Genomic DNA, 9,677 nt, shown 5'->3' with positions numbered 1-9,677 from the left:
TATTTTTTTCCTCTGCCCCTTTGAGTCAGTACCGTCTCCCCGCCCAGGAAATCAGTGTTCTGATTTCTATGACTATAGCTGAGTTATTCCTGCTATGGAAGGTCATATAAATAGTGTTGTATGACGGGTACTCTGCATTTGGTTTTTTTCACTCATGGTTTTGCACCTCATGTATGTTGTGTGTATCTTATACATACCAAAAAGTTGATTCAAAACAAATTATAGATCTAACCGTAAAAGCTAAAGCCACAAGCTTTTAGAGAAAAACATAGGAGGATATCTTTCTAACTTGGAGATAGATAAGGTCTCTTAGGAGGTGACCGAAAACAATAACTAAAAAAATGATAAGTTATTACCTCATTATAATTAGAAGACTTTTGCTTATCAAAAGACACCATTAAGAAATTAATAATGATCCATTACTACTCACAAATGGTTTATAGTAAACTAAATGATACATACCAATACATGATTCATTCAGGAAATAAAATCCGTATTAATGTTAGAAGGTTTGTTTGTTTGTTTGTTTATTGTTTTTTTTTATTTAGAGAGGGAGAGAGAGTGTGAGCAGGGGAAGGGCAGGGGGGGGGGGTAGGAGAGAGAGAATCCTAAGCTGTGCTGACAACACAGAGCCTAATGAGGGGCTTAAACCCATGAACCATGAGATCATGACCTGTACCAAAATCAAGAGTCAGCAGCTTAACAGACTGAGCCACCCAGGTGCCCCTAATGTTAGAAGTTTTCTGTTGATCCCCATTAATCCTAGAAAAAAAGGAGGGTGGTGAAGGATGATAACGAAATTAAATTAATACAGAATTAGAACGTTTTGACTCATAGGAAAGTAAATTATACAGTCCAATGCCCCCAGAGATGACAGTCATGAATTCTAGAAGGGAAAATAAAATAAAAATTAAATAAAACTATTTGAAGGCAAAAGAGATGGACCGAAACCAGGCTGCTCCGTGAAAGGAGGGGAATGTGTTGGGTAAAGTTTACATTTATACAACTTCATTTTGAGGTTATCTCCCAGTTTACACAGAAGTGGGTAGCTAGAACTCAGAGAAAGACCTGCGTCAGGATGAAACTGGTAGATGTAAAGGAGGCTGAAAAGTAATAAAGAAAATCCCAGAAAGAGGAACACAGAATGGAGAACCCCAAAATCTGCATAGAAACTCTGACTTAAATCCTGGATGACAACTAAACTGTCCATGGAGAGGGAAAACTACAGTTTCCCCAGGAAATAGCAACATTGGAAATTGAGCAATTTCTACTTACGCCCCCTGTAGGATAAATGGAGTCTGGAATTTTGAGTCCAGCCCAGGTAACTGTCCACACAAAAGTCAACACTCTTCAGAGGAAAATGACAGAATCCAGAGTCTCTACGTGTCATCTATAATGTCAGGCATACATTTTGGAAAAGTTGACAGACATGCAAAGAAACAGAAATACATGACCCATAGTGAAGAGAAAGAGATCCCGATATAACTCAGGTGTTAGAAATGGTAAACACAGACCTTAAAGCAACAATTATAAAAATTTTTGAGGATTTATTGGAAAACTTGGCTAAAACAAATGAACATACAGGAATTTCTCAGCAAAGAAATGGAAGCTATTTAAAAACAGACATTCTAGGGACACTTGGGTGGCTCAGTCAGTTAAATGTCGGACTCTTGATTTCGGCTCAGGTCATGATCTCATGGTTCGTGGGATCAAGCCCCATGTCGGGCTCCCTGCTGTCAGCGCAGAACCCGCATGGAATCCTGTGTTCCCCCTCTCTCTCTGCCCCTCCCCTGCTCACGCTCCCTCTCTCAAAAATTAATCAACATTTTTTTTTAAACGTTTATTTATTTTTGAGACAGAGAGAGACAGAGCATGAACGGGGGAGGGTCAGAGAGAGAGAGAGGGAGACACAGAATCCGGAAACAGGCTCCAGGCTCTGAGCTGTCAGCACAGAGCCCGACGCGGGGCTTGAACTCACCAACTGCGAGATCATGACCTGAGCCAAAGTCGGAGGCTTAACTGACTGAGCCACCCAGGCGCCCCAAAAAATTAATCAACATTTTAAAGAAATCTAAGAAAAATGGACATTCTAGAACTTTAAAACGACTATGTTTGAAACGAGGATGTCAGGGGATGGGTTTACAAATGGATTGTATACAGTAGAAGAAAAGGTCAGTGAAATGAAAGACAGATCAATGTTAACCATCTTCTGTGAAAAAGAGAGGAAATGAAAATCCATTTACATTTACTCTGCAATCAGAAGCCACCTTAGCCATCCATATGCAGAAATTTCCACACTCTCTCATTATGATAGTCTCTCCAAGATGAGGGCCTTCTGGAGGAGGGAAAAAGAAGGGGAAACAGTGTCTGGTGGTTCAGCAAATAGGATGGCGAGGCATGAGCCGGCATAAGAATGTTCAAAACCTGTTTTAAAGCCCATCCACTTTCAGAAGGTGTTTGAGATGGCTTACTATTAAGAAGGTATAAGCAGGGATACAACACAAGCATTTTTTTTTAAGGCAACAGAAAAAGAAACATTTATTTAGTCACTTAGGTAGGTGTTTTCACATGACCTTGGGCGTCCTTGCCACTTCATCAGAATGAAGGTTTAACCTTCATGTAAGTACTGTAAGGAGGGACTTACTTCTATCATTTGGCTATTTGTTTTCTATATGCCTTGTACCTTTTTTTTGTTCCTTATTTTCTGCATTACTGTCTTCTTTCATGTTTAGTTTTTTTTTTGTGGTGAAGTATTCTTTTTGCATTTCCTTTTGTGTGTGTTCTGTGGCTATTTTCTTCATGGTTATTATGGGGATTACATTTCAATTCCTGAAGTTATAACACTCAAGTTAGAATTTCTACCACCTTAACTTCAATAACATACCGAAACTGTTCCTTCACACCCCTGTCCCCACCTCTCTTGATTGTTGATGTCACAAAATTACATCTTTATACATGGTGTATCCAAAAACCATAAACGAATAACTCTTTGAAATCCATTAGCCTCTTAAATTATGTAGCAAACAAAATTTGGAGTTACAAACCAAAGTTATAATAATACTAGCCTTTAGACTAGTAATTTTTAAGACTCTATTAGTCTCTAGGGGCGCCTGGGTGGCGCAGTCGGTTAAGCGTCCGACTTCAGCCAGGTCACGATCTCGCGGTCCGTGAGTTCGAGCCCCGCGTCAGGCTCTGGGCTGATGGCTCGGAGCCTGGAGCCTGTTTCCGATTCTGTGTCTCCCTCTCTCTCTGCCCCTCCCCCGTTCATGCTCTGTCTCTCTCTGTCCCAAAACAAAAAAACAAAAAAAACAAAAAAAAAAAACGTTGAAAGACTCTATTAGTCTCTAAAGTAACATAGGAAACAGAAACTAGAGTTATACACTGTCGTTACAATACTGGCTTTTATAATTGCCCATGTATTTTATTTTGTTTATTTTTTTATTTTTTTAAGTTTATTTATTATTTATTTTGGGAAAGAGAGAGAGAGAGAGAAAGGGGGGGGGAAGGAGAGGGGGAAGAGAGAGAGGGCGAGAGAGAGAATCCCAAGTAGGCTCCACACTGTCAGTGCAGAGGTGATGTAGGACTCAAACCCACAAAGCATGAGATCATGACCTGAGCTGAAGTCAGATGCTTAACTTACTGAGCCACCCAGGCAACCCTATTTTTTATTTTTTTAATGTATATATTTTTAATGTTTATTTATTTTTGAGAGAGAAGAGGGAGCACTAGCAGGGGAGGGGCAGAGAGAGAGGGGAGACAGAGGAACTGAAGAGGGCTCTGCACCGACAGTGGAGAGCCTGATGCGGGGCTCAAACTCACAAACTGAGAGATCATGACCTGAGCCGGAGTCAGATGCAACCAGCTGAGCCAACCAGGTGCCCTGCCCATGTGTTGACTTTGATGCATATTTTTACTTTTCCATATAGCTTTGAGTTACTATCTAATGTCCTTTCACCCTGCAAGACTCTCTTCTGACTTTCAGTTTCTAATGAGAAATCTGCCAGTAATCTTATTAAGGATCCCTTGTATGTGATGAGTCATTTCTCTCTTGCTGTTTTCAAGATTCTCTTTGTCTTTATCTTAATTTTTCTAAAGTTTGATTATAATGTGTCTCAGTGTAGGGTCTTTTTCAGTTCGTCTTACTTGGAGTTGATTGAGCTTCGTGGATGTTTATATTCATCTCTTTCATCAAACTTGGGATGTTTTCATGCATTATTTCTTGACATATTCTCTCTTTCTCTTCTTCTGGGATGCCCCCAATGCATATGTTGCTCTGCTCAATGATGTCCCATGTTTCTTAGGCTCTGTTCACTTTTCTTCAATCTTTTTACTTTCCATTCCTCAAACTCGATATTTATTGTCCTGTCTTCAAGCTCACTGATTCTTCCTTTTGCCTGCTTAAATCTGCCTTTAAATCCCTCTAGTGAATATTTCATTTTAGTCATTGTCATTTTCAGCTCTAGGATTTCTTTTTGGTTGCTCTTTAGGCTTTCTCTCTATTTTACTTCCATTTTGTTCATACATCATTTTCTTGACTTCTCCCACATCTTCTTTTCATTCTCTGAGCACCTTTGACAGTTGTCTTTGTCTAATATATTGGCCATCAGGCCTTTTTCAGGAACAATTTCTGTTTATTTTTCTCCTTTGAATGAGCCATACTTTTCTGTTTCCTTGTATGCCTTCTGATTTTTTTCTTGAAAACTCGACATTTAAATCTAATACTGTGATACCTCTGGAAGTTAGATTTTCCTCTTTCCCCAGGGTTAGCTGTTTTTTGTTATTGTTTTCATTTATTGTTTTTTTTTTCTTTTTAATTATAGGCTGTCTCTGTGCCAAGGATCAGGATAAGTTGTAAATTTAACATCTTCTAGGTCTTTTCTGAGTATTTCCTTGGGTATGCATGGTCACTTACTAATTTCCCTGTATATGTAGTCTTTATCGAGTCTCCTAGTCTTTAGTATCTGGCTCCCCAAAGAGGAAAAGGGAAAAATGAGAAGAGCGAAAAGGAGTGCTGGCCCTTTAAATCCCCTGGCTGTCACTTCAGCTGAAAGGGGAGGGGCCGGCAACAATGCGGAAGGGGCAACAATAGATGCCCGCCTCTTTGTCTGCACCTCTGTGATCCTAAGCAGCAATTAGTGATCAGAGCCCATTCTGGCTCCCATAAGCTGCCAGGAACATGTGCACAACTGCCTGCCACATGGCTGGGGGTGGAGAATAGGTGGCCGCTACTGTGCTAAGAGCTGAAATTGACCAAAATTAATCTTAATCTACCATCCAAGCCCTCCCTTGGAAGTTGCAAGCTTTCAATAGACTCCAGAGTTCCAAAATGGTTACGTCAGACACATTCTGCCAGTGCAATTATTGTCTAGGTGGGGAGACAGATCCCTGGTGTTTCCTATTCCACCATGTTCCCAGAATCATCTTTACCTGGGAAGTTTTTAAAAGTCCTAACACCCATCCAATTGAATCAGAATTTTGGGGGTTGGAACCAGGCATCAATATTAGTTCTCCAGGTAATTCCAGGATGCAGCCAGGTTTGAGAACCAGGGCTTTATACTCCCTACAGCCACGAGAGAGGCATAACTCCTGTGGGCTATTTTGGATTTTGGAATCAGGTGCCCTGCGCCCTGCGCATGAGGATATCCAGCTGCCTCGCATTTGCCTGATAATATAAAAGCAGTAACCTTCAGTGAGATCCGGGACAAGAGAAAGTTCTCCAGCTGGTCCAGCTTGCGGGCCAGTTGCCCTGCTACTGAACTCTTAGGGCCAATCCTATCTTACATAGTTCAAAGAATCTGTAGAATGGGATGATGGATGAAGACTGTGAAGCCTTGATGGAAAACTTAGAGCAGAGGCCCATTGAATTCCAAGGTGAGGAAATGCCTCTGGAGCACATAAGCATCGTGTCCTTCTTTTAAACGGTGTTGCTATAATTTTTCCTTTTTCCTTCATTGTGATTCACCACTGACTCTAGTGTATGTGGGTGTGAGCTATGTTTACCCCTTATTTTACAGATTGCTGATAGTCTGATGGGTTCTCTAAGGAACCAAAGGGGGGAAATAGTTATGACCTGGGGTCCGTAGACTCTGAGAAGCCCGGCCTTCCGATGTTATCTGTGGATTCTGTGGTCTGGTATTAGGAGAGGGGACTGTGCTCAGGTGATACATAACATTTTTGGATCACGGTAGCAGGGAATGTTTTAGATATTTTAGATACCTATTTTAGAAGTGATTGACAGCTAGACAGCTGTAAGTGGAATGTGGGAGACACTCGGAGAGGCATCTACCCAGCTCACAACAATATGTCCTTCGAACTGCCCTGCAGTGTGATCCACAGCCACTGGGAGCAGGGTCGATGCTGTGCTGTTTGGGTTTTCTTTTCCAGGAATTTAAAGGTTGGATTTTTTTTTTAATGTTTTATTTATTTTATTTATTTTTTTAATTTTTTTTTTTTAACGTTTATTTATTTTTGGGACAGAGAGAGACAGAGCATGAACGGGGAGGGGCAGAGAGAGAGGGAGACACAGAATCTGAAGCAGGCTCCAGGCTCTGAGCCATCAGCCCAGAGCCTGATGCGGGGCTCGAACTCACAAACCGCGAGATCGTGACCTGAGCTGAAGTCAGACGCTTAACCGACTGAGCCACCCAGGCGCCCCAATGTTTTATTTATTTTTGAGAGAGAAAGCACCAGTGGGGGGAGGGGCACTAGTGGGGGGAGGGGGGGGAACAGAGGATCCAAAGCAGGCTCTGCACTGACAGCAGTGAGCCCCATGCAGGGATCGAACCCACGAACCTCGTGATCATGACCCAAGCTGCAGTCGGACGCTCAACCGACTGAGCCACCCAGGTGCCCCAGGAATTTAAAGTTTTGAAGGAAGAAACCCGGAGTCTGGAAATAGTGGGGGGCCAAGCTATGCTGACAGACCCCTAGGGAAAGTTCACAAGTTTTAGCTGTTGAAGCTCTTCGAACTTCCCTGGCTCTTGCTCATGGCCCGGTTATAGTGATGGGCTGGGAAATTTTTATACAACCAACTCCTAAAAAAGAAAAATGGAAGAGGAATCAAAGGAAACAAGAAGCCTGCAATGTTTGTTGACCCCCATGGTGTAAACACGCCCATTGGGGCCCATATCAGGCTCCCACGGTGAGGTCACCACACAGGGAGTTGGGGGGCAAGGAGGTATGCTACGGTGGTCAACTCTTTCTTGTATTCAGTGGAACTTTCCCTACCAAAAAATAACCTCCCCCAAATCTCCCTTTCAGATTTAGACAGCTCAAGGGGGATGTCTGTTCCTTGCAATAAAAATATTTTTCCCTAAAATACCTAGCTAGCATAACCACGTTTCATTCTGAACAGTTAGTCAATTCACTCAAAGTATCTTCTGATTTTGGCTGGTTTTTCACAGGCACATTCTTTAGATGTTTTTAGCTATTTTCATTTATTCATATCTTTTTCTACAATTGTGCAGTCTTCACCATATCTAGAGAGGAATGTGTTGTTTTTTTTTTTTTTAAAGTTTATTTATTTATTTTGAGAGAGAACGTGAGCAGAGAAGGGACAGAGAAAGAGGGAGAAAGAGAATCCCAAACAGGCTCCACGGAGCCCACTGCAGGGCTAGATGTGGGGCTCCATATGGGGCTTGATCCCATAACCCTGGGATCATGACCTGAGCCAAGATTTGGATTTGGAAGCTCAACTGACTGAGCCAGCCAGGCGCCCTAGAATGTTTTTAATGGCTGCAGTGGCTTAGGCTAAGTGTTAGCTTTGGAAATTCCTGCCCTCCAGTGTCCAGTATACAGAACTACTTCTGTCTTAGCTGTGGAATGTTACGGGAGTAAGAAGAGGTGAGTTCGAGGCTCTTGACACTCATCAGGGACTATTCCTAGGGTATAGGCCATTAGGTATTGTGCATATTGACTCCCCAGTGTTTCTTAGTTAATGAAGTCCAAAGGAAATTTTACACCATGGTTTCTCGACCTTGTCACTATTGACATTTTGAGCCAGATAATTATTGGGTGTGTGTGCAGGGGGCGGGGGGCTGTCCTGTGCATTGTAGGAGGTTTAGCAACATCCCTGGCCTCTACCCACTAAATATGAATAGCATCCCCAGCCCCCAAGTTAACCAACGATATCTTCGACATTGCCAAACATCCCTGGGGTCAGGGCAGGGGGGATGGTGGTCCTGTAAAATGATCCTGGTTGTCTGGCTGAGAGGTGCCTGAGTGACTCAGTAGGTTAACCATCTGACTTTGGCTCAGGTCATGATCTTGCTGTTCGTGAGTTCAGGCCCCATGTTGGGCTCTGTGTTGATAGCTCAAAGCCTGGAGCCTGCTTCCGATTCTGTGTCTAGCTTCTCTCTCTGCCCCTCCCCTGCTTGTACTCTGTCTCTCCAAAATAAATACACATTAAAAAATAAAATAAAACAAAACAAAATAAAATAAAATCATCTTGGTTGAGAACCACTGCTCCACACTGATGAACCCAATTTGACCCAGCAGCACTGAACTTAAGCAGCACTGAACCTAGCAGGTTATGGCCCCAGGTTAGAGCCCGAAGCACAGGTCCCCATAATGTGTACGACATATAGGATAGAAAGTTCCAGGTGCCAGATGTGAAGGCATCTGCTTTGTGGTAGGACATAGAGTCCACAATCAAAATTTAAAACGTTTAAATTAAAAACAATCATTTCTTATTAGGCATGACAGGAGTGGGTGTGATGATTCATTCACTCATTCATTCATTCATTTAGTAGCTATGCATTAAGCAGTGTCTCTGAGGTAGGTGATGTAATAAGGGCTGGAACTGATGCAAAGGCAAACTATGGACCTGCTTTAAGCAGCTAACAATTCTAGAAGGGTTCAACGGGGATATCTTCAGTTATAAGAGAAAGCCCATTTCCATCTGACTTAATAATGGGACTCACACATTTGAAAAGCCCACAAGCAGTGCAGGCTTCAGGTAAGGCTGGAGCCAGGGACTCAGGTTGTCATCAAGGACTGCATTTCCTTCAGCGTCCCTGTTTCTCGTGTCCTATTGTCTGTTTCATCCTAACTCTGACCTCCCTGTGGTCAAGCTCCCAATACAACATGTGTCCTCATATCCCAAGAGAACCTGAGATTCGCTTTCATTGGACCAATTTAGGTCACCTGCCCACCACTGAATCAACCATTGCCACCAAGGGCATGGGAAGTGCTGATCGGCTTAGTCTGGATCCTTTGCTCCATAGAAATCATGGAGACTCCATAAAGGAGCCCAGGCATTGCTGGGAGGGGAGAAAGAGAGCCACAAATGCTACACATATGTGGAGTCCTCATCCAGCCAAAGTGCTCACATGTTCTTTACCACTTTCCACGCAGGCTCTGCCAGGTGATTTCGTCCAGTACCAAGGCCCCGGCACCATTTGTGTGGGTCTCCGCGAAGGTCTCCTGGTAGTCCTGTGCTTCACATCTGCTGCTCTTCCCCCTGGAACCCATTCCGTCTCCACTCCTCAGTCACCCCCTTCTCTTCTCTCAAAGCTCAGTTCAGAGTCAGCCCCTCTGACGCAGTCTCCTCCTCCCTTTCTCCATGCTTCCCTGGGCCCTGTATTGCTCATGTATCATTTGTCTGCTTCTCCAGCTTGGCTCTATGATGGCTTTAGACCTACATTCTAAGAGTTTTTGGTCTACTAAATTCTCTCTTG

The 9,677-nt window shown here is 42.9% G+C and overlaps 1 long non-coding RNA gene across 6 annotated transcripts in view; it reads left to right on the top strand.

The window, feature by feature from the left end:
- LOC131491406 (uncharacterized) overlaps window positions 1-9,677 on the top strand; it is a 99,080-nt gene that overhangs the window by 82,189 nt on the left and 7,214 nt on the right. The gene's annotated exons all lie outside the window — the stretch shown is intronic.

The sequence above is a fragment of the Neofelis nebulosa genome, chromosome 12 (assembly GCF_028018385.1).
Source record: "Neofelis nebulosa isolate mNeoNeb1 chromosome 12, mNeoNeb1.pri, whole genome shotgun sequence".
NCBI lineage: Eukaryota > Metazoa > Chordata > Mammalia > Carnivora > Felidae > Neofelis > Neofelis nebulosa.
The sequence above is the reverse complement of the archived record's forward strand: the minus strand, read 5'-3'. Positions and strand labels throughout refer to the sequence as shown.